The sequence below is a fragment of the Bos javanicus genome, chromosome 24, assembly GCF_032452875.1.
Source record: "Bos javanicus breed banteng chromosome 24, ARS-OSU_banteng_1.0, whole genome shotgun sequence".
NCBI lineage: Eukaryota > Metazoa > Chordata > Mammalia > Artiodactyla > Bovidae > Bos > Bos javanicus.
In genome coordinates, this window is record NC_083891.1 from 50191403 (window position 1) to 50219141 (window position 27739).

At 48.0% G+C, this 27739-nt stretch overlaps 1 protein-coding gene across 4 annotated transcripts in view; it reads left to right on the plus strand.

The window, feature by feature from the left end:
* Positions 1-27739, plus strand: part of MAPK4 (mitogen-activated protein kinase 4) — a 172899-nt gene that overhangs the window by 131771 nt on the left and 13389 nt on the right. The gene's annotated exons all lie outside the window — the stretch shown is intronic.

A 27739-nucleotide genomic window follows, 5' to 3' on the forward strand; every position in this document is an offset into this window, starting at 1 on the left:
AACATGGCTTCTCAAACTATTCCCCGCCCCCCACAAAAAAGCACCAAAAAACTGCTCCCAAACTCATTCTACAAGGCCTGCATCATTCTGATACCAAATCAGACAAAGATACAACAAAAAAAGAACATTGCAGACCAATATCATTGATGAGCAAAGATGCAAAAATTCTCAACAAAATATTGGCAAACCAAATCCAATTATACATAAAAAGGATCATACAGCATAATCAAGTGGGATTTATCTCAGGGGTGTAAGGGTTTTTCAATATCTGCAAAATTAATGTGATGCACATTAACAAGTGCATGCATGCTCAGTCACTCAGTCGTGTCCAGCTCTTTGCAACCCCACAGACTGTAGCCTGCCATGCTGCCCTGTCCGTGGGATTCTACAGGCAGGAAAACTGGGTTGCCATTTCCTCCTCCGGGACATCTTCCTGACCCAAGGATCAAATCCACATCTTCTACGTCTCCTGCATTGGCAGGCAGATTCTTTATCACTGTGCCATCTAGGAGGCCCCATATTAACAAATTGAAAAATAAAAAGCATATGATTACCTCAGTAAGTTTAGAAAAAGGTTTTGATAAAATCAATATCCATTTATGATAAAAACTCTCCAGAAAGTGGGTATAGAGGGAACCTACCTCAACATAATAAAGGCCATATATGACAAACCTACAGCTAACATCTTACTAAACGGTGAAAAGCCTACAATCAGAAATAAGACATGGATGTCCACTGTCACCACTTTTATTCAACATAATACCAGAAGTCCTAGCCCCCAAAATCAAACAATAAATGAATCCAAATTGGAAAGGAAGAAGTAAAACTGTCTCTGTGTGCAGATGACATGATAATATACATAGTAAATCCTAAAGGCACCACCAGAAAACTACTAGAGCTCATCAATGAATTTGGTAAAGTTTCAGAATACAGAATTAATATACAGAAATCTGTTGCATTTCTATATACTAACAAGCTATCACAGAAATGAAGCAAACAATCCCATTTACCACTACATCAATAAGAATAAAATACCTAGGAATATACCTACCTAAGGCAGTAAAAGACCTGAACTCAGCAAACGCTTAAGACGCTGATGAAAGAAACTGAAGATAAGATAGATGGAAAGATACGCTGTGTTTTTAGACTAAAAGAATCAGTGTTAAAATGACCATACTACCCAAAGCAATCTGCAGATTCAATGCAACCCCTATCAAAACACCAAAGGCATTTTCCACAGAAACAGGACAAATAATTTTTAAATTTATATGGAAACACAAAAGTCCACAAATAGCCAAAACAATCTTGAAAGAAAACATAGCTGAAGGTATCGTGCTCCCTGCCTTTATACTACAAAGCTACGATAATCAAAATATTAATGGTGTTAGCACAAAAACAGACATATTGATCAATGGAACAGACTAGAGAACCCAGAAATAGACCCACACACTGAAGGTCAATGTATAACAAAGGAGGCAAGAATATACGATAAAGAAGAGACATTCTTTTCATTAAACAGTGCCAGGGAAACTGGACAGCTACATGCAGAAGAATGAAATTAAAGCACTTTCTAACACCATATTCAGAAATAAACTCAAAATTATTAAAAATCTGAATGTAAGACAGGAAACTCCTAGAAGAAAACATGGCAGAACACTCCTTGACATAAATGTGGCAATATTTTTTTTGGATCTGTTTCCTAAGGCAAAGGAAACAAAAGCAAAAATAAACAAATGGGGCCTAATTAAACTTAAAAGCTATTGCACAGCCAAGTAAACCCTGCGAAAAGACAACCCACTGAATGGGAGAAAATATTTGCAAATGATATGACCAATAGGGATTAATATGCAAAATATATAAATGGCTCATACAACTCAACATCAGGGGGAAAAAATGCAATTTAAAAATGGGCAGGAAAAAAAAAACTCAAAAAAAAATAAAAATAAAGAATAAAAATGGGCAGAAGACTTGAATAGAAAAGTCTTTTCTATTTTTCCAGAGAAGACATATAGATAGCCAAGAGGCACATGAAAAGATACTCAACATCATTAATTATCAGAGAAACACCTATCAGAATGGCTGTCATCAAAAAGACCACAAATAAAAAATGTTGGCAAAGATGTGGAAAAAAGGGAATCCAGTACACTGCTGGTGGGAAAGGCAACTGGTGCAGTCACTGTGGAGAACAGCACAGAAGTTTCTCAAAAAATTAAAAATGGAACTACCACCTGACCCAGCAATCCCACTCCTGGATATATATCCAGAAACAATGAAAATACTAATTTGAAAAGATGCATGCACCCAAGCGCTCATGGCAGCATTATTTACAGTAGCCAAGGTAGGGAAGCAGTCTAAGCGTCTATCAACAGATGAATAAAGAAGAATACTATTGGAATACTACTCAGCCATAGAAAAGAATGACATTTTGCCATTTGCAACAACATGAACGGGCTTGGAGTGTATTATGCTAAGTGAAACAGGTCACAGAAAGACAAATACTATATGACATCACTTACACATGGACTCTAAAATATAAAACTAGTGAACGTAACAACCAAAGAAAACAGACTCACAGATACAGAGAAAAAGCCAGTGGTTACCAGTGGGGAGAGGGAAAGAGGAGGGGCAAGACAGAGCCAGGTGATTAAGAGGTAGGAACTGCTGTGTATAAAATAAACTACAAGTATGTACTGTACGACATGGGGAATATAACCAATATTTTATAATAACTACAAATGGAGTATAACCCTTAAAAATTATGAATCACTGTTATATACCTGTAACTTATTATATATCAACTATCAACGAATATTTGAATGCTAGCCATGGGCTGGGTGCTAGGGACAGAAAACAAACACAAGACTGTAAACAAGGGCTCTGCCTGCGTGGAGTTTATATTTAAGTGTGAAGCTTAGGTAGACTAGATACTTCATAATAGTCCTCAGGTTCACCCACACAATCCTTTCAGCCCCAGGTGGAGTCGTCCCCTCCCTCCCAGAAGTGCAGGAGGGCTGGATACAGGGCTGCATGGAGCTGGGCTTTAGCCCCGGAAGAACCACGGTTGGGTTTTCTCCTTTCTCTCTGGGGGTTCCCCTTTAGGCCTCTGGCTCACCAACCATGCTCCTACCCTGACTAGCAGGAAGGGGGTTAGGCCTGGTGGCCCCTCCTGTCTTTGGGGGACCTTCTCCTCACCCTAACCTCCATCAAACACCCTTGGAGGAGCCTCTCTTTTTGCTTAAACTCCTTTCACTGGCTCTGTCATTGCGACTCAGAAAAGCTCTGAGTCCCGTCATTCCTTTGGGTCTTCGGGAGAGCTGGAGATGAGACATGGAGGGGGAACGACTCTCTGCCCTCACCAGGTAAGGCTGGATCCTTCCTTAGAGCAGCTCCATGTCCTCAGAGCGGCCACAGAGTAGAGAGGAAGGTCTGTCCCGAGGAGGACTCCCCACCCCGGGGGCTCTAGAGACCATCAGCAGAGAGGTCCTGGGAGGAAGCTGAATAGGGTGGAGGCTATTGCAGGGATCGAGAAGCAGGTTCTGGGCAGGTCTGGGGACAAAGGGACAGGAGCAGCGTGTGTGGTGACGCACAGGGGTCGTCACATCTGCAGGTCTGGCTCCCTGGAGGTGGTCCCAGCCCACCTGTGCTCACCAGTGGGTCCCCTCCCCGTCACGCCTTCTGGATTCCTTTGTGGAGGCTCCTTGCTCAGGACGCTCGTGGTGGGCATCCCACAGCCCATCAGGAATGCACACACTAAGGAAGTCACTCATTTGGGAGCAAAACCCTGGCCTGAGATTCAGACAATCTGGTTTCTAGGCTTCCTTCCCCTCCGGCTCACCAAGTGACCAGGAGCAAATAGCACTGCTGTGTGCCTTGGTTTCCCCATCTGGAAGCGGGAACAGTGGCCGTTCTTCTGAGGGCACAGAGACACAATTAGAATTGAAAGTAATGTGGGCTGCTTTCAGAGACCAGAAGAAAGACAGGCGTCGGGGTCCCCAGCCCCAGCCCAGCCTCCCCACGTTACCACTGTGACCCTGAGCAAGTCACCCCGCCCCGCGGGGCTCAGCCTCCTCACTTGTCAAATGACAGAGTGCCCCTGCTTCCCACACGCTGCCGTGGGGAAGATCAGAGTTCAAAGAGGAGGACACGCTCAGAGACGCGGACGTGCCACGTGTGCGTGAGGAGGCACAGCGACCACAGAGGGAGCAGCGAGACTGATGATCAAGGCAGTCAAGGACTCCCCCACCCGTCCCAGGGCCTTCCCCTCAGTCCATCTCAAGACAAAGACCCCAGAATTCTAACCGTGAGACCGCGTGGGATCAAAGCAACCTTCGTCCCTGATCATCGGGTCTCTGCCCTGCTCCTCCGGGAAGGCCAGCTGTGTTCACATCACCCCCAGACTGCGTTCGGGAGCAGCAGCCAGGTTTAAAGACCATCATCATCCTGAGGGGTGCCAAATGATGACCCTCAGCGTGTCCAGCTCCCCGGTGGGCAGTGTTGTTACAGTGATGTATGTCTGCTGCTTTCACAGGGAATCCTGCCACTGGAGCCAGCGTGTCCGTGCTTGACGAATTTCCTGGCTAGCTCGGGGCAGGCGACACTCAGCAAAATAACAATTAACAGGAATGCTCAAGCAACCAGAGTGGCGTGGTTCTCAGGGACACAGACGTGAGGGCCACGTAAGAGCCTAGATTTCAGCTCCTCTCACTGCCCAAGGAGGCCCTCCCACAAGTGTCTTGCCCAAGATGATGGTAAAGTCTAGACTTGACTCTGACGAGCAGATAACCACAAAACAACTACAAGTTGCATCACGAGTTCCCTTGTCCTTTGGACCATCAACTTCCCATTGGTTCCAAGTCTGAATACTCTGTAGACCAAACGCCAGATGTCTTCCACATTTTCTACACTTCTCTCTGGTGCCTGATGCCATGATGAACTAAAATTCAGAAAGACCCGGAAGCGAAGAATGTCACTCAGTCATCACAAACTGAATTCTGTTCCCTGGGTGCTAGGCACCAAGGCCGGAAATCAAATGGGGACATTTCAGAGATATTTCCAGACACAGAGGTTGAAACAAAAAGCCTTTTCTGCTTAACTCTCTTTTAGCCAGAACACCAAATCATCTCCACAAAAGCACTGAAACTTCTGCATGATATTAACACTCTGCTTCCTTCCTGAACAATGGATTTTCTTTTCAGAAGTGGCTCCTGATTTATGCAAACCAAACCACCCTACTCTGTGCTATTGGAGAGCTAACGCAAGGCATGTTTGTTCACACTCCAAACCCAAAGTCCATTTTGCAAACATGCTTCCCTTTAAGCTTGTACATGGTAATCAGGTTGAGGTCTTCCTGCAGCCAGCGTGGGCCCAAGTTTTCTGGGACACATCTGCTCTGTGCAACAAGACTTCCTTGACATCTTTCTCAGTTGTTTGGCGATGTGGGTGCCCACGGCCATCCCAGAAAGGAGTACTGCTTTTGTCAACTCCACTCTGGTTGACTGGAGGAGAGAGGAGCAGAATCAGGACTGAGGTCACGGATTTTGAGCAGTGAGACCAAGGAAGCCAGACAGAATGGATGTGAGATCCCTAGCAAACCCACCTTAGACTCAGGACCCCCTAGCCCCCAGCCTTCTCCACAAAGCCTAGACTGGGAAAGCCCAGAAAGGAGGGATGCAAGGCCTAAGTCAGAGCCCCTGAAGGCTCGTCTCTCCCAAGCTAACTCTTCTGCTTCACCTGCCTGCTGTTTCAGGTCATTACAGTGACCTATGCAACCGGGCAGCTGTGACCTTGCTTCTCTCCAGGGCTCCTTAATAATAGGCAGTAGAAAAGGAAAGTAATCGCTGTACTCCTATTTTAAAGTGATACTGTTCAGGTTGGGCTTTTACATTTCTAAGCCTCTCCCACTCCTACTCTTTTAGATCCAGGTGTGAGTTGATATATAAATTATCCTCACTTGCTTCCAGAAAAGCATCTTGCTGCTAACAACGCTTGACACAGTGAGTTAACCTCATTGACACATTACAGAGCACCCAGATGCACAATGAGACCAAGACATTCAGAACAAAAATTTAAAGAGCTCTGAATAGAGACTGTAAATGACAAAAGAATTTGACACTCAGTATGTAACCACTTAAAAAGCTCCTTTTATCCCAAAGAGAAGTCATCTGTAATTGAGGTGAAGAAATCAGGTGAAGGGAAAGTATAATAATTTCATTTTTGAAAAGAAAGTATATGTGTGTGTGGATGGAGAGAGGAAAGGAAAAAATGAGAATTATGCTAGCAACCCATTCCAGTACTCTTGCCTGGAAACTCCCATGGACAGAGGAGCCTGGTAGGCTGCAGTCCATGGGGTCACGAAGAGTCAAACAGGGCTGAGCAACTTCACTTTCACTTTTCACTTTCATGCATTGGAGAAGGAAATGGCAATCCACTCCAGTATTCTTGCCTGGAGAATCCCAGGGACAGAGGAGCCTGGTAGGCTGCCATCTATGGGGTCACACAGAGTCGGACACGACTGGAGTGACTTAGCAGCCGCAGTGATTCCCTTTAGGGAATGGGGTTGGGGGGTGATACCTTGAGAATCAAGGAATAACTCACTTCGAAAGATTATTTCTTTAGTGGCTGAGATTTTTTAAGTGAACCTATACCAACTTGCAATTAAAGAATAAAACAAAAATCTATCTTGCAAGACAGCAAAAGGAAAGCTCCAGAGATGAATCTGCCAGGAAGGCAAAGCATCTTCAGGAAGGGCAGGGCACCTGAGAGGCAGGAAGTATCGAGAATTTGACTCTCACTTGTAAAGAGAGGATTCGTGGTCAGTTGAAATTTAACATTTTTTCTGCCTTCTGATGGAGGCCTGTGCTATTGAACTTAACAAATCCTGGAGCATATTCTGTGTAAGAGCCTTCTCTCTGTACGTATGGGGTTTCCTGCACACCCGCACGTGGTCATTTAAACGCCCATGTGGCATTCAGTAGAGGCAGTTTTCCGAAACCAGTCTTCAGGTCAAAGCATTAAAAAAGATAAAGCCTGGCAAAATTTTTTTTTTTTTTTTTGCACAATAGGTTTTATCACTCTCAGGTTTTACTACTGAAAGCTTTCCAACTGAGGCTCTTGCCCCATGTACCTTTGTGCAGAGAACACCTCTGATGGTCTCAGAGAGTGAGTATGTGGAACCAGGACCAGTTTTAGCCAAAACTGCAGAGCTGGTCGGGTCTGTATCTCTTAGTGTCCTCTCTGCATCCCTTGGTCACATTAGAGCTTCCCTCCTTACTTTGCGATGCCCCATCTCCTTTCCCATCCTTCCTTATACCCACAGGAGCACCGCTGGGTGCTTCTTCCTTCTCTCAAAAACCTCCATGGATCTTAAAGGGAGCTGGTATCAGTCATTTACATTTTAGTATGAATGTTAACATATGGCCACAGAAGCAGGAAGTCTTTATATCTTAAGTTTTACTCTTTACTGTGACATGGAAGGTTGAATCCCAGGGAAAGGAATTTCCAGGCAACAGCCAGCAGGTGGAGGCAATATTTTTCAAGCAACCTTCCTGCTGCTACTAAGTCACTTCAGTCGTGTCTGACTCTGTGCAACACCACAGACGGCAGCCCACCAGGCTCCCCTGTCCCTGGGATTCTCCAGGCAAGAACACTGGAGTGGGTTGCCATTTCCTTCTCCAATGCATGAAAATGAAAGTGAAGTCGCTGTCATGTCCAACTCTTAGCAACCCCATGGACTGCAGCCCACCAGGCTCCTCTGTCCATGGGATTTTCCAGGCAAGAGTACTGGAGTGGGGTGCCAGTGCCTTCTCCAGAAAGCACACCACCTGACTGCTGCCTCGATCTTGGGTCTTCCTGCCCAGAGGCTCAGTACAGGGCCTCCCCCAGTCCTGGGGGGCCCCCTCTGCTCTCCGGAGGATACTTTTCATTGTTCTCCACTTTGTTCATTTTTCTCCTTTCATTGTTCTCTAAATGGTGCGTGTCAGGTCTCTGGCTCAGACCACTCACCTTTTGTAGGAGAGAATCTGGACACCCAGGACCCAGCAGGGCCTGGGACTCACTGTTGAGAGCCCAGGAGAGGTAACTCTGGAGAGCACTGTGTGACCTTGGGACTTCCCTGGTGATGCAGTGGTTAAGAACCTGCCTTACAATGCAGGGGACGTGGCTTCGATCCGTGGTCGGAGAACTGAAATCCCACATGCCACAGAATCACTAAGCCCGCACGCCAGAACTAGAGAGTCCATGTGCTGCAGTGAAAGACCCTGCATGCCACAACTAAGACCCAACACAGCCAAATTAATTAATTTAAAAAGTTGTGTGACCCTGAGCAAGCTAGTCATCCTCTCCCAGCTCAGTTTTCTTACCTGGAAGAAGGACATAATGGCTTCTCTTTTCTTGTGTTGTATTAAGGATGGATTGTGATCAAGAAGGCAAAGTGCTCAGCACGAGGCCTGGCAGGCCGGAAGCCCTCAGGAAATCTGAGTGCTTACTTGGTGGAACAAAACAAGGCACAGGGGAGGAAAGAAAACCCAAAATCCCAAAGGTGGAGAGAACTTGGGTTCTCTGCCCCCAGGATCAGAGAACTTGGCACAAGGACACCTATTCTTGTCAACTGCTTTGATCCAGGGGCCTCCTATGGGTCGTGCAGCGAGAGAGTACACGTGAGGGTTGGCTGACGGCTCCCAAGCCCAGCACAAGATCGGAAATGATGGCTTGTAAGTAAGGAGAACTCAGGACGGCAGTCCCTCTGTTATGCAGCCTCACTCATCTGAGGCACAGGCAAGACAGAAGCTAAAGGATCGTTAGCTGCTGAGCAGATGGTACATAGCTGGTGCACGACGTTTATCATACACTTTACCTGAGCCTGTGTACTTTCACTGTATACGTGGTTCTCACAAAATTCATTATCCAGTTGTCAAGGCCACCATGGATGAGAGGCAACAAACTTGGGGTGAGACAGGCACCAGAAGCGCAGACAGAAGTGACAGCCGGGAGTCTGCCAAGGAAGGAGACAGAAAACTAGAAAGACAGACATTAGAATTAACAAGGAGTCACAGCCATCAGGCTCTGGAAGAGTGTCTGCCTCCCTTTGATTTCTGAGTGCTGTGGTGTGTGATGGCTCAGAATTCAGAATTATGATGTCCAATTTCTTGACCCTGCAGAAGGATGTTCAGCTACAGTCAGTGCATGTTAAGCAGCCAGCGGTGTGTATAACGTGAAGGACAACAGAACCTTGCGGGGGAGATGTTCAAGTGTGCATGGGCTGTCCACAGATTTCATTATCATTTCATTCCCATGATAATCCTGGGGTAAAGGCAGGACTCCTGCTATCGTCTCCCATTTGACAGAGGGTGAAGCGAAGCCTCAGGGTGGCTAAGAGACGGGCCTCGGCTCACGTGACTAGTGTGGACTAGAGCTGGGCTTCCCCCAGGACCTCTGACTTGCAGTCCAGTGCTGTTTGCACCACGTGGATGCTTTCAAACTGTGTTCCTGGGAACCCCAGGGTTCTGCCTGGAGGCTGATACAGGGGCACCGCGCCCCCTCCCCCAGCAGGGCTGTGACTTCCCACCTCTGATGCAATGAGGATTGCTCAGTATTTGTCCGCAGGAGTCTTTAGATGAGGAAAATAAAATAAGATCCTGCTGCCTGGGGGAGAAAAAGAATGGAAGAAAGAAAAACTGTGAAATGTTGCCCAAAATATTTGGGGAACATTTCTATCCAATTAAAATCAAAAGAAAGTCACAGGGCTGTGTGCGCACAGGGGAGCCCTGCTGCTCTCCAGAAATCTCAGTCGGCCAGAAGGGCTTTTTCTGGGGATGTCCAGTCCTGCTGGAGGCAGGTTCCCCAAAGGCTGCCCCAGGTGGGCTCAGTCGCTGACCTTAGATGGAAAGATCTCAGCCTGCACTCTCCACGCCCCTCCTACATCCCCTACACGTGCACCCAGGGTCCCCAGGCCACCCAGGGCCATCAGGGATCTTTACAGTCCCTCTCATGGGCCACACGAGTTCTTCATCCTCACCTCAAGGCAACACCTGGCAAATTCCTCAGTGATACTCAGCTGACCCAGCACCATCACTTCACGTGGTGTCCTCTGCCCAACAAAGCCATTCCTAAATTCTTTCACAGGGGCTCACGTCTGTTGTATTTCAACAACTTAGTACTTGTTGAATGAATGACAGTTATCTTTCTGCGTGTTAACAGTGGCCTCACGTCCCCCAGAGTACCGCCGTGTCATGTCATTTATCTGAGGGTAACATCGGGCCCTGTGACAGGTCCCCAGCAGCGTCATCTGCAGACACAGGGCTTCTGTGACACCATACCGGTGGCCACTAAGTCACCTGGGAAGAGCTGGCCCGTCTCACTTTGTCACTCTGCACCCACAGCCGCCTCACCGAGAGGAGGAAAGAGCCTGAGTGACACCAGATGTTAGTCATTCCCGTGTCACCACCGTGACCACGGGCAGACACTTGCTGAATGCAGACTATTTTAAGAGGGAAATTATACGACTTCTCCTTTACCTGGCCACTGTCAGAAATCGGTCTGAATTGTAAGCACTTGGTAAATAGCAGTGTTGACTATGACTGGAGCTGACGATCCAAGGGGAAAGCCAGAACACAGACTAAAATCTTAGCAAAACAGACAAGGTGGCATCTAGCCAGTGTGGAGGGAGTGACACAGATAGTGTCCTTTGTCGAAAACTTTCCTTTCCCCGCCTCCCTTTCTGGCCCCATTTCCCCCCCTCTCAATTAGAGGTCATTTTGGAGCTGTAAGGGCTTCCCTGGTAGCTCAACTGGTAAAGAATCCTCTTGTAATGTGGGAGACCTGGGTTCGATCTCTGGGTTGGGAAATATATCAGAAGAAAATACTTATGGATGTGAGACTTGGACTATAAAGAAAGCTGAGTGCCGAAAAATTGACGCTTTTGAACTGTGGTGTTGGAGAAGACTCTTGAGAGTCCCTTGGACTGCAAGGAGATCCAACCAGTCCATCCTAAAGAAAATCAGTCCTGAATATTCATTGGAAGGACTGATGCTGAAGCTCCAATACTTTGGCCACCTGATGCGAAGAGCTGACTCATTTGAAAAGACCCTGATGCTGGCAAAGATTGAGGGCAGGAGGAGAAGGAGACGACAGATGATGAGATGGTTGGATGGCATCACCAACTCAATGGACATGAGTTTGAGTAAGCTCCAGGAATTCGCGATGGACAGGGAGGCCTTGTGTGCTGTAGTCCATGGGGTCACAAAGAGTCAGACACGACTGAGCAACTGAACTGAACTTAGAACTGAAGGGGTCAAAGAGGATGTCTTGAGGTGGGGGTAGGGTGTGAAGTGAGCCCTGTGGGTTGTTAGGATGTAAATAGGAAGGGAGGGAGGAGCCTTTCCAGGGGAGAAGAGAGACTGGGGGAGGGGCAGAGCAGGAAGAACCCAAGAGAGCAGGCTGATGGGTATGAAGACAAGGCAAGAGACAAAGAACCATTAAAGTCTCTCTCACCACGGAGACTGACAGAGGGAAAGCTGAGGAGCTTCTGCGTTGTTTTTGTTGAGCCCTGACAGCAACCTGGTCAAGTGTGAGCTCTGTCTTGCAGATGAGCAATCTGTAGCTCAGAGAGGTTAAGAAAGTTACTGCGAATCAACAGCAAGTACATCACTGGCCCAAGATTTGAACCCAGGCTCACATTCTCAACATAGATAACCAGCATCGGAGAAATCTTTGTCTGGAGGGCCAGTGCAGGCTGCCCTGGATGAGGAGTCAGGTCCTCCTGCTAAGAAAGCCCAAAGATACTTCAGTGCAAGATTCAGGGTCCCAGCAGGGCAGAAACACCTAGGAGGATTTGTAAAGAATTTTACTTTTGGAGTAAGGAAACGGCAACCCACTCCAGTATTCATGCCTGGAAAATCCCATGGACCGAGGAGCCTGGGGGGTTCAATCCATGGGGTCACAAAGAGTCGGACACGACTGAGCAACTTCTGTGTGTGTGTGTTTACTTTTGCTGTTAAAAAAAAAAGGCAAAAAAAAAATCAAAGTCATCATCATGGGAAGAAAATTAGACCCTTGTTGGACACTGTATTGGGCTTCCTTGGTAGCTCAGGTGGTAAAGCGTCCGCCTGCAATGCAGGAGACCTGGGTTCGATCCCCGGGTCAGGAAGATCCCCTGGAGAAGGAAATGGCAACCCACTCCAGTACTCTTGCCTGGAAAATTCCTCGGATGGAGGAGCCTGGTGGGCTGCAGTCCATGGGATCACAGAGTCGGACACGACTGAGCGACTTCACTGGACACTGTATGAGTTTGCTAGGCCTGCTGCAATGAAGCGTCACAAATTTGAATGACAGAAATCTAATGTCTCACAGTTCTGGAGGCTGGAAGTCCAAGATCAAGGAGATTTGGTTTGGTTTCTCCTAGCACTGTGAGGGAGAATCTGCCCTCTGCCCCTCCTCTAGTTGCTGGCCATCTCTGGCATTCCTTGGCTTGTGGGAGCATCACCCCAACATCTGCCTTCATCTTCTCCCAGCAGGCATGCATGTCCAGATTTCCCCTTTTTGGGGAAATATTGGATTTGTGGGGAAATTTGGCCATATTGGATTAGTGAAAGTGTTAGTCTCTCAGACATGTCTGACTCTGTGCGATCCAATGGACTGTAGCCTGCCATGCTCTGTCCATGGAATTCTCCATGTAAGAATACCGGAATGAGTTGCCATTTCCTTCTCCAGGGGATCTTCCTGATCCAGGGATAAAACCCAGGTCTCCTGCATTGCAGGCACATTCTTGACTGACTGAGCCACCAGGGAGACCTATATTCCTATATTGGATTAAGATCCACCTTAATGACATCATCTTAAGTAGTTACATCTGCAGTGACCCTATTTCCAAATAAGGTCACCTTTTGAGGTGCTGGAGGTCGGGACTTCGAGATGCAAATCTTGGAGGACACAATTCACCCTATAACAGGCTTCCTTACATTTATAGTTTCTGTAGATTTTATTTGAAGTACCTACAGGAAAGGAGCACCAGGCTAGATCAGTCCTAAGGGCCTCTAAAGATCTCTTCCTGGCCTGGGCGACCCCACGAGCGGAGCAGTGTGGAGAGAACAGACCATGAAGTCCTGACCTCGAGGTGGGATGAGGCTTGGACACTTGAGTCAAGAGAATAGCATGAGACAGCGCTCCCTGGCGTTGAACCCCACTGTCCAACCCCAAAAGCTGCGTGGGGACATCGTGGGCTTCCCTGGGAGAGAAGCAAAAGCCATCCTGCAGAAACTGCAGGTCCGAGAGAACAGTATGTTGGGTTATACTGTGGCTATACTGCACTCACTGTATGTTGGGCTGTACCCTGTGGGCCTGCGGGCCTTGTAGTTGCCCGGCCTCAAGACCAAAGCAAGAACCCAGAGACAGTGACGGAGACCGCAGATCTTACAGGTCGGAGGCAAAGGGTCCTGGAGCAACACAGCACCGTGTGAGGAGCAAGGCATGGTAGCCGTCTTGACTACTCCGGGGAGGAAGAGGCCATCATTTATAGGGGGAAGTAACGTCAGGTGGGCTTGTCAGTTACCGAGGGCGATTATTAAGCCTTATAATTAAGAGGACTGGATGGTCATGCCAGTGAAGCAGGGACTGGCTGAGCAGGACACACAAGAGAACAGGCATCTCAAGTGGCCTAACCGTACACCCTGGGAAAGACTATGAGGTTCCAATCTGGGGTCTCTTCTGGGTCCAGGGACTCTCCTCCCCACTTGGCCAAGGGCCAGAGCAGCCAGCATCAGCTGCCATGAGCTGTGTGTTGCCCTTAACACAGCCTGGGAAGTCAGGGGCAGGAACAGCCCCTTTTCCCAGCGTAACTTGTTTACACGGAGTGTAACTGAGAACATGTTTAATTGGGGTGATTATCCACATAGACACAGACAGTGACGGCAGCACTGGCTGGCTGCAGTGAGGCTGAGGTCCTGGGAACGTGTAGGCAGTCAGCCTCACATGGGGCCCCTGGCACATGCTTGGAAGAGAGGCGTGGTGAGGAGGAGAAGTGGGTTGTGAAAGAACCAGCGAGAAACTCAAGAGTTCTGGTTCTGTATACAGAACAGTTGTTCTCAAAGGCTGGCCCCCAGACCAATAGCGTCAGCATCACCTGGGAACTTTTTAGACAAGCGTATCCTCTGGCCCTGCTTCAGACTCACTGACTCTGAAACTCTGAGGGTGGAGCCAGGGCTCTGAGTTTAACAAGCCCTCCAGGTGATTCTGATACCTGCTTCAGTTTGAGAATTGCTGATGTAGAGCATCACGAAGCTGTTCAAAACAAGACGGGGCTCATTCACAGCTTCAGCACTTAACTAGCTGGGTCACTGTATCTTTATCTAAGCCTTACTTTGTGCGTGCTCAGACGCTTTAGTCCTGTCTGACTCTTTGCGACCCTATGGACTGTAGTCCCTGCCAGGCTTCTCTGTCCATGGGATTCCCCAGGCAAGTATACTCGAGTGGATTACCATGCCCTCCTCCAGGGGATCTTCCCGACCCAGGGATCAAACCCAGGTCTCCTGTATCTTCTGCATCTCAGGTAGATTCTTTATCCCTGAGCCACCAGGGAAGCCCAAGCCTTACTTTGCTGCTGCTGCTGCTAAGTTGCTTCAGTCGTGTCTGACTCTGTGCGACCCCATAGACGGCAGCCCACCAGGCCTCCCCGTCCCTGGGATTCTCCAGGCAAGAACACTGGAGTGGGTTGCCATTTCCTTCTCCAGTGCATGAAAGTGAAAAGTGAAAGTGAAGTCGCTCAGTCGTGTCCGAATCTTAGTGACCCCATGGACTGTAGCCTACCAGGCTCCTCCGTCCATGGGATTTTCCAGGCAAGAGAACTGGAGTGGGGTGCCATTGCCTTTATTTATCTATAAATAGGAATAAAAACACCTGGCCTACGGGAGCAGCAAGTGGACCTCAGAGGTGGGAACTTCTCTGCTTTGTTCACTGCTCTGCCCCAGGACTCAGAGCTAGAACATGACAGCTCAGTAGATGGTTGCTACGCTAGTGATGCAACAAGACTATGGTGAGGTATTCGTTGAAGTTCTGCATGTAAAGTATTGATGCAATGCTTGGCAGGCATCTAGTAAGTGCTTCCTGATCATGCGGGTTATAGACAGATGCTGGTGATGGTTAGGAGTTCCCCTTCTGCAAAATGAGAGGCTTGGTTGAAATGACCTACATCATCCCTTTTAGAGAGGAGTCAGAAGATCAGGTCCACAGCCTCCGCGGGTTCTAACTGTGCACCAAAATCTCTAAATGGGGAGGAGAAAGGAGGTTGGTAGGCTGTCATTTCATCCACAGAGGGGAACAGAAGGAAACAGGACAATGTTGGTCACCTGTGCGTCTTGGGCCCAACAAGTACAGAGCGTAACTCAGCCATCTAGAGAGTTCTCAAGGGCCCCTGAGTAGCTTGGAGGTTTCCAGATGAGTCTGGGTCCTAACTCCTCAACGTGAGGCCCCCTATTGGCAGACAGCCCGCAGGTGCAGGGTCGTGGGCCCTGCCCAGTGAGCAGTTTCTCAGAGCTGCTTTGTGGGATGGGCTTGTCTGGGCCAATTAACTTAGTTACAGGAGCTCACCCATATTCCTCTGTCACTCTGAAAAGTGCTAAATCACAGCAAGAGCTCCTTAAAGGACAAAAATGCTCTTTCCTTCTGGGAATCAAAATGACAGCTGATTATGGTTTTCATTCTCCTGAAGGCAGAAACCCAGTCAGGGCCTAGGTTACACTACTGGGCCTTGCCCACACACTCCTGTGGGTGGCACATCTCAGATCAACAGGAAATCAAATCGGGCAACAAGTTGGCAAGTTTCAGTGTCAGCCTTCCACAGAGTGGCCAGTGGCCTCCAGAGTCAGACCATCCCAACAGCCCTAAATAGCAAAGAATATAACCACAGATTCTAAATTAAGAGTATACTATGAACCCTATGCCCATAAATGTTCATTTATTAAATACATATATTTATTAAATAGTAATATGAAGTAAATAAGTTCTTAGAAAAATATAATTTTATCAAAATTTGACTCAAAAAGTATACCTCAACAATGCAATAACCATTAAAGAAACTAAATCAGTAGTTTAAAAGCTCACAACGAAAACCTCAGGCCTTACAGTTTACAGGCAAACTTTTAAATAACATAAGTTTAATCAAACTCTTAGAACCTAAAAAGAGGAAATACCCTGCTACATTAAAACATTGCTACCGAAGTCAGAAACAAAGGAGGAAAAAAAAGATCACATGATCATTTCAACAGATACAGAAAAACATTCTAGAAAATTCAGTATCTGTGAATGATAAAAACTCATACTAACTAGGAAGAAAAGGATTTCCTTCACTGAAAAATGGTTTCTACCAAAAATCTCAACAATGTTTTATTTAACAATGAAATGTTAAAAACCTTTTTTAAAAGCTAGGAACATGCTAAGGTTCACTAAGGAACCTGCTAAGGTTCACTAGGAACATGCTAAGGTCACTTACTGCTCATCATTACACTAGTCCTGGCAAGCAAAATAAGGCAAAACTGTTATTATTCACAGATGATCTGACTGTGTAAATAAAGCCTCAATCTACAGCCAAATTAATAGATTTAATAAAAAGACTTAAGTAGTGTTACTGAATATAAAATCAATATATAAAATTCAACTTCATTTCTATACACTGGCTGTAAGCAGAAAACATAATCTTAAATAATATACCATTATATTATATATATATAGCAATTATATAATTGCTATATTATAGCATTATATATAGAGCAATCAAACAATATGTGATAACTTGGTGATTCAGTTCGTACCCGGAGTTAGGACAAACCTCACAGGTTAAGGGCATTCCCCCCACAGAGCTACCTACACTTCAACCACAAACTCAGGGTTTCCCAGGCCACTTGCAAAAATAACCAACTAGCTACAAATTTGAGGACTCCCATACCCCCTCGCTTGAACAATTCACAAAACTCGGGAAAGCCCTATACTTAAAATAGGACTTTTTAAAGCTAATCCAATAAACTTCAGATACAGACCACAACCAGCCAAAAGATGAGGCCCATGGGGCAAGGTCTGCTGCTGCTAAGTCGCTTCAGTCGTGTCCAACTCTGTGCGACCCCATAGACGGCAGCCCACCAGGCTCCCCCGTCCCTGGGATTCTCCAGGCAAGAACACTGGAGTGGGTTGCCATTTCCTTCTCCAATGCATGAAAGTGAAAAGTGAAAGTGAAGTCGCTCAGTTGTGTCTGACTCCTAGCTACCCCATGGACTCCAGCCTACCAGGCTCCTCTGTCCATGGGATTTGCCAGGCAAGAGTACTGGAGTGGGTTGTCATTGCCTTCTCCGGGGCAAGGTCTAGGAGGGTCCCAAATGTGAAGCTTCTTGGTCACCCTCTCAGCAAATTGATGTGTATCACCAACCAGGGACTCTTTACTTAACTTTCAGCGTCCAGGGTTTTAACTGTGGATATGTTTACATGGTTTGCAGCTACTTCTACATAGAGTTAAGTTAGTGCCAGCATCTTGGTGTAGGAATAACTTCCAGGAATACCTCTGTGGCTCACCAAATCAACTCATGAGTGTCACAACAAAACAGCAGGGCCCACCCTGTAGCTCACAGTACAAATCAAGTAGGACATCACGGACAACCGGGTTGATGAGCGTCATGGATTCAAAGAACAGATGTTTAGTCACCATGTAAGAAAATTGGAAATGCCCCCAAATCTCACAGCTCATAAGCAAAAGGATATCTAAGTAAGGTTTTCCCAAATTTGACAATAATCTTGAAAATTTATACATTGGTGATAACGAGTTTTGAAGGTAAAAGAAACTTCTAGACTATCTACCCAACTAAAGAATCGACTGTATTAGAGGAAAGACTGAGTTACCTTTTCAATCATCTGTCAAACACTGTATTACCTTTAAATTCTGCCTGTAAAAAATATTACAAAACTGTCATAGACAAGATCAGAGATTATGAAATCCATTCACGTGTTTGCTACCCGCACTTTGCCAAGCAGCTAATTAGTAAAAATGTTATTTTTATGAATGTTGTGATGTTTGTGCTATTTGCCAGCTTTTCAGAATTTTTAATTTGCTGCACTTTTCTGATTCAAAAATAAATATTCACTTCCATACCCAATTTCATAACTTCTAAGGACCACCCCCACCGCCCCCCACCCCCAGCATGGATCCACCCTGCCCCCTTTCTGCTCCATTCTTCACTCGGTGCCTGCCTCCTCCCCTCTCTGTCCCTCACCCAGCGTTGACTTGTTGCTGGTTTAATGATTGTCTTTGCAGTTGAGCCAGCAAACTCACTGTCTAGAATTGGGCTGTAAGCTCCTTGAGGATAGTCCCCTAACTTAGAGCATCACGCCCAGGGCCAGCACCACCAGAAACACTGAAGAAATGCTGTTAAAAATACCTGTCTGAAATAGGACCGGTGTTCCTGGCGCAGGTGACCCGGGCAGCCTCTCAGCGTTGGGACACTTCTAAAGAAGGCTCATGCCAGGGACCTGCAGCGTTTGTAGGAAGAGAAGGGTTTCCGCAGAAAGGATGTGGCTCCTGATGGATAACTTGAGCCGGCTGGTTGCCTGGTCAGCAAGGAGAGAAGACCCTTCTCGAAGTCAGGGTTGGGCAGGGTTACTGAGCCTGCATTCAGACCCTGCCAGAAGCAACAGAGGAGAAGGGCTGGAGTCTGCGGTCTCCCCTCCACCCTGCCGCCTGTGTGCGCTCTGGGCAGTGGGCTGGCCTCAGTGCCTGCACTCCCCACACCTCTAATGGCTTCTGTAACAGGCAGCCCCTCTGCCTTGGCTCAGCAAGTCCAGTGGCCCTGGCCCTCGGAGGCTCAGAGATAAACGGGGGAGGAAGTGTGTTTCCATCCACACGGAGCACACTCAGCAGCGGCCACGGCGACCGTAGAAGACAGGGAGCAAATGGGCCAGTGTGTTTCCTCTCCCAGGTATACACATTAACAAGGACCTTACCTGGGACTTCCCACAGCACATCCTGTGAACAACTGGTCCCTAAGATGTACCTAGAAAAGAGAAGTGGTTACACTGACAGAGAGAAGTGCCAAAGACTGCATCCTTAGCCCCTGAGACGGTAAAAAAAAAAAACTTACTAGCCGCTGCCAACCTGTCCCAGGGTGTTTGTCCACACGCCTTACCTGCCCCTAGTAGCCCCTCTGGGGTGTGGACCCATCTGGGGAAATAACTGCCTTCACTACAAGCAGCAATTGTGGGTGAGACTCGCCAGGACAGGCAGGTAGTCAAATTCAGCAGTCATGGGGTGCTTCTGGCTCCTTCTACCAGCAGCGACTTCCTTCCGACACACAGGCTTCCTTCCCCTGGTCAGGGGCCTTCCTGCATCAGGAGCCCTGAATGACCACCACCTCCTCCCCCCGACTCCTCCCCTTCTCGGGACCCGGGAGAGAGGGGTTTCTAACACCTGCAGCCCAAGGCCTGACCCCTCCCACTGACATCTGTGAAGTGAAGCCACCTGGATGCTCTCAAGTCTGCCTTCTAATTTCCACCTGATCCTGGATGGAAACAAGCAAGGCCACGAGGGCTCTCTCTTCCTGATTCTTAGCCGATTCATTCCATCTTTGTTACCTTCAATACAGGTGGTAGTTTACACCCCAGAGCCTTCAGAGAAGGAGAGTTGCCCAACGAAGTGCCTTTCATTCTTCTGGGTATGCTCTCCCCGCAAACTGAACAAGGGGGAATTTTAACCTTCCATGAGGGGATGAGTGAGCAGAAATGAGGTTGTGGGGGAGGTTGGGAGCAGGAGAGGGACTTCGGAGACTGGACTGTCCTCTGGGGGACTTGGTGACCTTGGCACTGTGTCACCGACCTTCTGCCCCAGCTTCCCACCCCCTCCCATCAGGAACAGTAACAGCACCCACCTTGTGAGCATATGTGTGTGCTAAGTCGCTTCGGTCATCTCCGGCTCTGTGAGACGCTATGGACAGTAGCCCGCCAGGCTCCTCTGTCCATGGGATTTTCCAGGCAAGAATACTGGAGTGGGTTGCCATTTCCTCCTCCAGGGGATCTTCCCGATCCAGGGATGAAACCACATCTCTCATGTCTCCTGCATTGCCAGGCATGAGCGCCTGCCAACTAGTGCCACCTGGGAAGCCCCCACCTTATGAAACTGATAATCAAAGGAAAGGACGCAGAGCTCAGGTGGTACCTACGGCGACCCACTCCAGTACTCTTGCCTGGAAAATCCCATGGACAGAGGAGCCTGGGAGGCTGCAGTCCGTGGAGTCGCTGAGTCGGACACAACTAAGCGATTCACTTTCACTTTTCACTTTTATGCACTGGAGAAGGAAATGGCAACCCACTCCAGTGTTCTTGCCTGGAGAATTCCAGGGACAGGGGAGCCTGGTGGGCTGCCATCTATGGGGTCATGCAGAGTTGGACACGACTGAAGTGACTTAGCAGCAGCAGCAGCAGCAGGACATGGTCAGCTCCTGGCAAACATGACTATTGTCTGCGTCACTCAGTAGTGCTTTGGGGGGTGAATATTCTCTTTCTTTTTTGAGAGTGAATTAGAAGGGATTGCACTAAAGCCCTGAATCTGACCTCTAGGTTGGCCCCAAGGGCCCAGCTCCCAGTATCAAGGTCACATCAAACAGAAATCCACAGCCACACCTCACATCTGAGGGAGCCCCTAGATTTCAGAGGGCTGGACTTGAACGTGGCAGCTACCTTTGTCCCGCAATTCAAACATGGCCCACAGACTTCAAAATAATCTCCCCTTGACGGGTGATCAGTGTCTGAAATTCCACCACAGGCGTATCGATCATTGCTTTGGCTTAGATTTTTATCCAAGTCAGTCACCGCGTTGAAAGTGAGCAACTACCCTAGAAAAAACAGCCTTCGGGGCCTCCCCTTCCATGGAGTTGTGATCTGGAAATAAAGAGGTCCAGGATCACAAAGGCTTACCAGCTAAGCCAAGCAGAGGGGAGGGACCTGCAAGAATTTCCCCAGAGAGAAAATGAAAAAAAGAAATACCTTCCAGGGTTGTCAGGAGGTCAGCTGAGTTAATGCTGCCAAACTCCCTTGTGCCTAACGGGGACTCAACAAACATTCGTTCCCTTCTCCTCCTAACCTGTTGTCAGTGGTTTACACCTGGGGTTAACAAGGACCTGAGAAGAGGGCTTGCTGGGTGAGCGGGTGAAGGTGAGAGTGTTTCTGTTTGGGGACAGGACGGGTGACAGAAAGGGAGGCCTTGGGGCCACTCCTTTGAGTCACTCTGGTCCCTGTTCACTTCCCCACTTATCACAGAGGCCTTCCTAGACCACCCACCCAGTCCCTCACTGTATCTCCTTACCCTGCTTGACTTTTTATTCCTTACACTCCCTCGGCTGTCTTTCCTACCAAATGCATGTCTACAAGGACTTTGTTTTGCTCTCTGCCAGGATGGAATCTCAGCATTGCCAGTTCGGACCTGATTTGGCCCTAGTCAAACTATTTCCTTCTCTGTGCTGTCTTCATAGGGTCATTTTGATGATTAAATGCACTGATAATAAAGCAGCACGTGGCACAGTGCCAAGCACATCCTAAGTTCTCAATAAATGGCAGATGTTGTTATTATTGGTTCTTTTCCAGTAAAATTTTCCTTCCTGTGGGTCAGCCGTCTGGAGAAGACTGCTGTGGCCACTCAAGGAATTCATCTCATCTTGAGTGGAGCCAGAAATAGAAGCCTGCACTAATTGGGGAACTGTGAAAATACTGCTTACCTTTCCAAAGCCAATGAGCCAGGGATCCCTAGGATACTGGTTCTCAAATATGGCTGCACATTGGGGTCACCTGGAGAGTTTTAAAAATGACTGATGCCTGGGTGCTCCACCAGAGACTCTGATGTCATCAGCATGGTTGGTGGCCTAAGCATCGGGATTTGTCTTAAGTTGCCCAAGTGCTTCTAATGTGTATCAGGTTTGAGAGCCGCTGCTCAAGACTGCTGCCAGATTTCCCCCTTGAAAGTCAGCGAGAGACAAGTGTCTAATTATGGCCTGCTGGTTAATGCATCTTCCTAAAAGGGGCCATTCGCTCACAGTCCAGCCCATTAAAAATTAATCACTTTGGCCCCGCGGGGTCCCCTCACTTAGAGATTGCTAGCGACTGAGATGCAGATTTCTAGGACTCTAGCGCCCCGCAGAGGAAATCCTGGAGGCCAGCAGCACAAGCAAATGGGGAAACTGAGGCTGGAGCAGCTGCACCAAGCCTTTGTCCACCCAGCCCAGCCCTGGTCCTGGCAAGGACGGCGGTATTAGAACTGGCGATCCAAACAAATGAAACATTTTGTCATGTCTTGCACTGTAACAGGACTCAGAGCTGATGATTAGGATCCCAGAGGGATAACGTGCAAAGCTTTTATCTGTGATGTGAGCTCTAGTTGAGTGAGAAGACAACCACATTTTGAGAAAGTACTTTTTAAAAAGAAGCTCAGCTCCATTGCTCCCACCTTCCTGCTGTTTAAAGCAGGGAGAAGTACATTATGCTGAGTGAAAGAAGCCAGTCACAGACAGACAAATACTGTATGATCCCACTTATATGAATAGTCACATTCAGTAGTGCCAGAAAGAGTGCTGGTCGACGGGGGCTTTGGGGGCTGGAGTGTGGACAGCTGTTGTTTAATAGGCATTGACTCAGTTTTGCACATGGTCGTGATGCTGGGACAACAATGTGAATGTACTTAATACTACTGAATTTTGTGCTTAAAAACAGTTAAAACGGTGAATTTTATGTGTATTTTATCACAAATAAAAATAAGTCATTTTTTAAAGCAATTCTGATTTTTTTTTAGTGTAAAAGGAAGGGACCACATGGGGGCTGCAGGCCTATAGGAACTTAACTGGGCTTTTGGTTATTTCCATGGAAACCGGGGGAGAGATGAATTTCACTGGAGAGGATCCAGAGCAGGGAGTGGGGAGGGGGCAGCCCTGAGAAAGGAGGGCATCAGATCAGCACTTAAGGGGCATCCACTTTAGAGGTTAATGATGGCTCGGACGGTAAAGAATCTGCCTGCAATGCAGGAGACACGGATTCAATCCCTGGGTTGGAAAGATCCCCTGCAGAAAGTAATGGCTTACCCACTCCAATATTCTTGCCTGAAGAATTCAATGGACAGAGGAGCCTGGCGGGCTACGGTCCATGGGGTCACAAAGAGTTGGACATGACTGAGCGACTAACACTTTCACTTGAGAAGTTAATGAAAATTCAGGGCAGCTGATTTAACCACACTGTTCACCATGTGTGTTTTAGCTGCATAAACAGAATGTGCATGCATGCTCAGTCGCTCAGTGGTGGCTGATTCTTTGCAACCCCATGGGCTGTAGCCCACCACGCTTCTTTGTCCATGGTATTTTCCAGGCAAGAACACTGGAGTGGGCTGCCACTTCCTTCTCCAGGGGATCTTCCAGATCCAGAGGTGGAACCCACGTCTCCTGCATTAGCAGGCAGATTTTTTACCACTGGGCCACCAGGGAAGCTGTAAACAGAACATACCCGGTGACTTACCAATGATTGTGTTGTACACTGGGCTTGTAAGACTGTGCGTTCCTTTCCTCAGCTTGAGAAGAGTCCCTGCTGCATATCTTCATGGAAATGAGTTTAACAGAATGAGTTTGGAGTCAGCAAGAAGAAAGGCGATTCCACTGTGGTGTTCTTTATGTTTTAAAAAGCTTCTAACATGCCTGATATGGATATTGGCACAAATAAGAATTATACCTTCGGAGGAAGGAGGCTGTGGAGAGGGAGGCCATGTATTTCTGCTTAAACTGGGCCTCTGAGAAGGTGGTGTTTTTCTAAATGATCTTTTGGTGAGTGCTTGTAACACAAAGAATTAACCCCTATTACAGGTCAGTCTGCTGCTCAGTTAGAGAAATCTGCCTGGCCTGTGAGCAAGGCATTAATCCCTTGGGCAGGGCAGGATATTAAAGATCATCCAGGGTTTTGCTGGTTCAAATGCGGTCCCCCAACCTGCAGCATCGGTACCACCTTGTTGGCCTGATGAAATGGAATCTGCATGTGTTCAGCCCAGATGCCCAAGAATTCAAGTGCAAGCCAGAGTCCGAGGATCTGCGGCCTGCAGGGTGCTGCTGGCTCATCTCCCGTGAGCTTGTCCATCCCTGTCTGCCTAGGAGCCCAGCCCCACCCTGGGACAGCCTGGTGGATTCGAGGGCTCTCTTTCTTCGAAAGGCAGTTCAGCCATCTATTCAGATCACAGGGACTACGTCGTCCCAAACTGGCGCTGCATCCCAGCTGTGCTGCTTGCAGCCTGGGTGACCATGGATGGGTTGCTTACCCTCTCTGTGCTTCCGATTCCTCCCTGTCAAATGACTGCCATAAGAGTCCCTAACTCATGGGGTTGCCTCAGGGATTAAAAGAGTTAATCCCTAGGAAGCATGAGAGCAGTTCAAGTATCTCAGTAAGCGTGAGCTATTATTATACTGCCTGGATTCCTGCCTCATGCCATGGCTCACGTCTGTCCCTAGAGCCTCAGAGAACAAGCTTAACTCCCCATCTGTATGACAGCCCTGTGTACATCCAGAGGCAGCTCTCATGCCCTCCTCTGCAATGTCCCCCAGGCTCTAAGTGCCCCGTCTTTCCCATTCCTTGGGCGACGTGCTTCTATTTCCACAGCACATCCGCCGGGAACTCTCCTGAGAACTTGCACCTCCACAAAATCACAGCATCCACGCCACAGCCCTGTTGACCCCCTCAAGGTCAAAAGTTCTTACTTCTCCATAGCCTGATAACTCTTTCCCTTGACCCAGTTTCTTCTAGATCAGACAGGATCCATGTGTGCATTCCTCCCCTCTTCCAGGGAAGTGTGGTGCCCAGGGGCCTTCCTGAACCTGTTAACCCCCGGCTACCCAGAGAGCACCTGAGTTGCAAGCCTCTCCAGGCTTCCCGCAGCCACTGCCAGGGCTCCACGAACGGCCCTCCCTCTAGTGGAGTCTACAGGAGCCCTACCACAGGCACAGGCCTCCCCAGGACCTTCCATAGAAATCCCACCTACCCACCTCCCCTCCTTGCCCAACCCCACCCCCAGGTCTGCCCTGACCCAGAAATGCCCGCACCCCTCTGTTCCCATCCCTCCCTCCCCAGGGCTCCTTTTGCTCCAGAGCCTGGCAGAAGCCACAGGAAGAAAGTGAGTTAGTCGCTAGTCATGTCCAACTCTTTGCCACCCCCTGGACGGTAGCCCGCCAGGCTCCTCTCTCCATCAGATTTCCTAGGCAGAAATGCTGGAGTGGGTAGCCATTCCTTTCTCCACGGCATCTTCCTGACCCAGGGATCAAACCCACATCTCCTGCATGGCAGGCAGATTCTTTACCTCCGTCCTATGGCTCCTGAAACACATCAGGGGCAGCCTTGCCTCTGCAAACATCTTTTACATTCAGGGCAGGTGCTTCAGAAGGAAGCCCCCTGCATCCACTTCAGCCCCAGATTCTGCAGACAGACAGGTGTTAATTATAGGGAATTCCATAACAGCCTGCTCACTGACACATCAGAGTAAACTCCCCTCAGTATCTTCCCCAATGAGCACTCTGCTTTTGCCTTCCTCTGACACTCTTACCTTCTGGCTGGAGAATAACATTGGGTCATTCTTTATTTATAACGCACCCACCCAGATGTGCGCACCTACAGCTGGGCTTGTCTCATTTTGAGAGTCAGACTTAAACTCACGAGTTACTCTCCATACAACCACAGGGATGAGTCCAGATGCATCCGGCTAAGCAAAGGAATTTCAACTCAAAAGGCCACACGCTGTGACTCCATTTATATGCATTCTGTACAAGGCAAAACTAAGGGGATGGAAAAGAGTGGTTTCTAAGGAACTGCGGCTGAGGGGTGACCTGAAGCGGGCAGGAGGGGATTGTGTGAGATAACAGATAGTTATACATCTTGATTGTGACGGTGGTTACATGATTTTATACTTTGTCAAAACTCATGGAACTATACACTAAAAAGTGAATTTTACTGCTTATAAATTATACATCAATAAACCTGGCTTTAAAAAAAAGTACACTTGCCAGTCCTTTCTGGAACAAGGCAAAGTGTAAGGCAAAAGCCATCAACTTTTGTCAACTCCTCACTCACTGCTGAAAGTGGGAATTGGATCTCCCTGTAAAATCAGGTCTGTTAAAGAAAGGGATCAGTGGTTCCTCCAGTAGGGGCCCCATTTTGAAAGGGCTCAGACCATGCGAGACTTTCCTTACTCATTCATCCGTCCATCCACTCAACAGTGTTCATTGGACATTTCCTAAGAGGCAGACCTGGGACAGAAACGAGCAAGGCAGAAACCGCTGTGAAACAAGATACAGCCTCTGCCCATGAGGGGGGAATTGTCCACTGGTCCCGGGGGTTGGGTGGGTGAGGCAGGTGGGATGGGAACAGCAGATAAGTAAAGTGCTCAGTCGTGTCCTACTCTTTGCCACCCCAGGGACTGCAGCCCCCCAGACTCCTCTGTCCATGGGATTTTCCAGGCAAGAATACTGGAGTGGGGTGCCACTTCCTCCTCCAGGGGATATTCCCTACCCAGAAATCAAACCCACATCCCCTGAATTGCAGGCAGTCTTTTACCACTGAGCCACCAGGGAAGCCCCAGAGAAGTAAAGGAGCTCCTGGGAGGGGGCATTCAACTTCACCCCAGGGAGCTGGGGAGCTTCTGAGAGGAAGCAGACCTGCGTGAGTTAGCCGGGAAGGACAGCAGGTGTGAAGACACCCATCCCTGGAAGGTACACACGCAAAGGCCCAAAGGACAGAGAAAGGGGGCACGTTTAAAAATTACAAGGAGCTCATTTGGGAGCCTCGAGGCTGGGGAGTGGGAGTGCTCTAGTCTTTTCTTCCTTTCTTCCACCAGTTTGAGGTCCTGCTCTGAAGAAACATGTGTCACCGAGGAGAGAAAACTGCTGTAACTGAGGGCTCTCGGGTTTTAAACACAATAAATCTTTGCTCAACAAGTGAAGAGATTTCAGATTAACTGATTAAAAGCTCCTGGGGACTTGAGCTTCCTAACTCTTCCTCTGTTTTAACCTGGGTCTGTGATACTTTCTACTTCAGCAGAAAAGGAAAATTAGATGCCAAATTGGAAATTACAACAGCAAATAACAAAATGTTCCCTAGACTCCCTGACTGGATACCCCTGGTGCTAACTGTCTGACCTTGACCACCAAATAGGTCTGTTTTTTTCACTTTAGAGAGACTGTTCCAGGTAATGCAAATAGACATTTTGCAGATTTCACTGTTGCACATGCTTTCTGAATTACACAGAGAACAGTTTCCACATGGCCTGGCTATATTTCCCTAAAGCACCTATGACGTCATTATTTCCCATAGGAAGGGCTTCCACCCCAGGCCACACACTGAGCAGTGGCTGAAATCAGCTAGAGCATCCACCCCACACTCTGTAGAACTCCCAGAACCCTCTGGGCCAACCAAAGCTGTGTCCAGTCTGCCCTTTAGGGCTGCTCCCCAAAGCCCTTCACCCACACCCATGATGAAGCTAGCTTCGTCCATTCCCAGCAGAAGATTGGTGTCTGGCATTGTAGCAGAATTAATTTAATCATAAGCACCAAAGCAACTGGCTTGATTTCAATTTTCCAGCTATTTCTGAGATTCAGCCCACTGAATAAATGAAATTCCAGTTTCTCGTCATTACTCTGTTGATGGTGATAATGAACTCGAGTACGGCTCCTGTTTATCCATCTTCTTACTAGATGAGGGTAGAGTGTTACGTGTT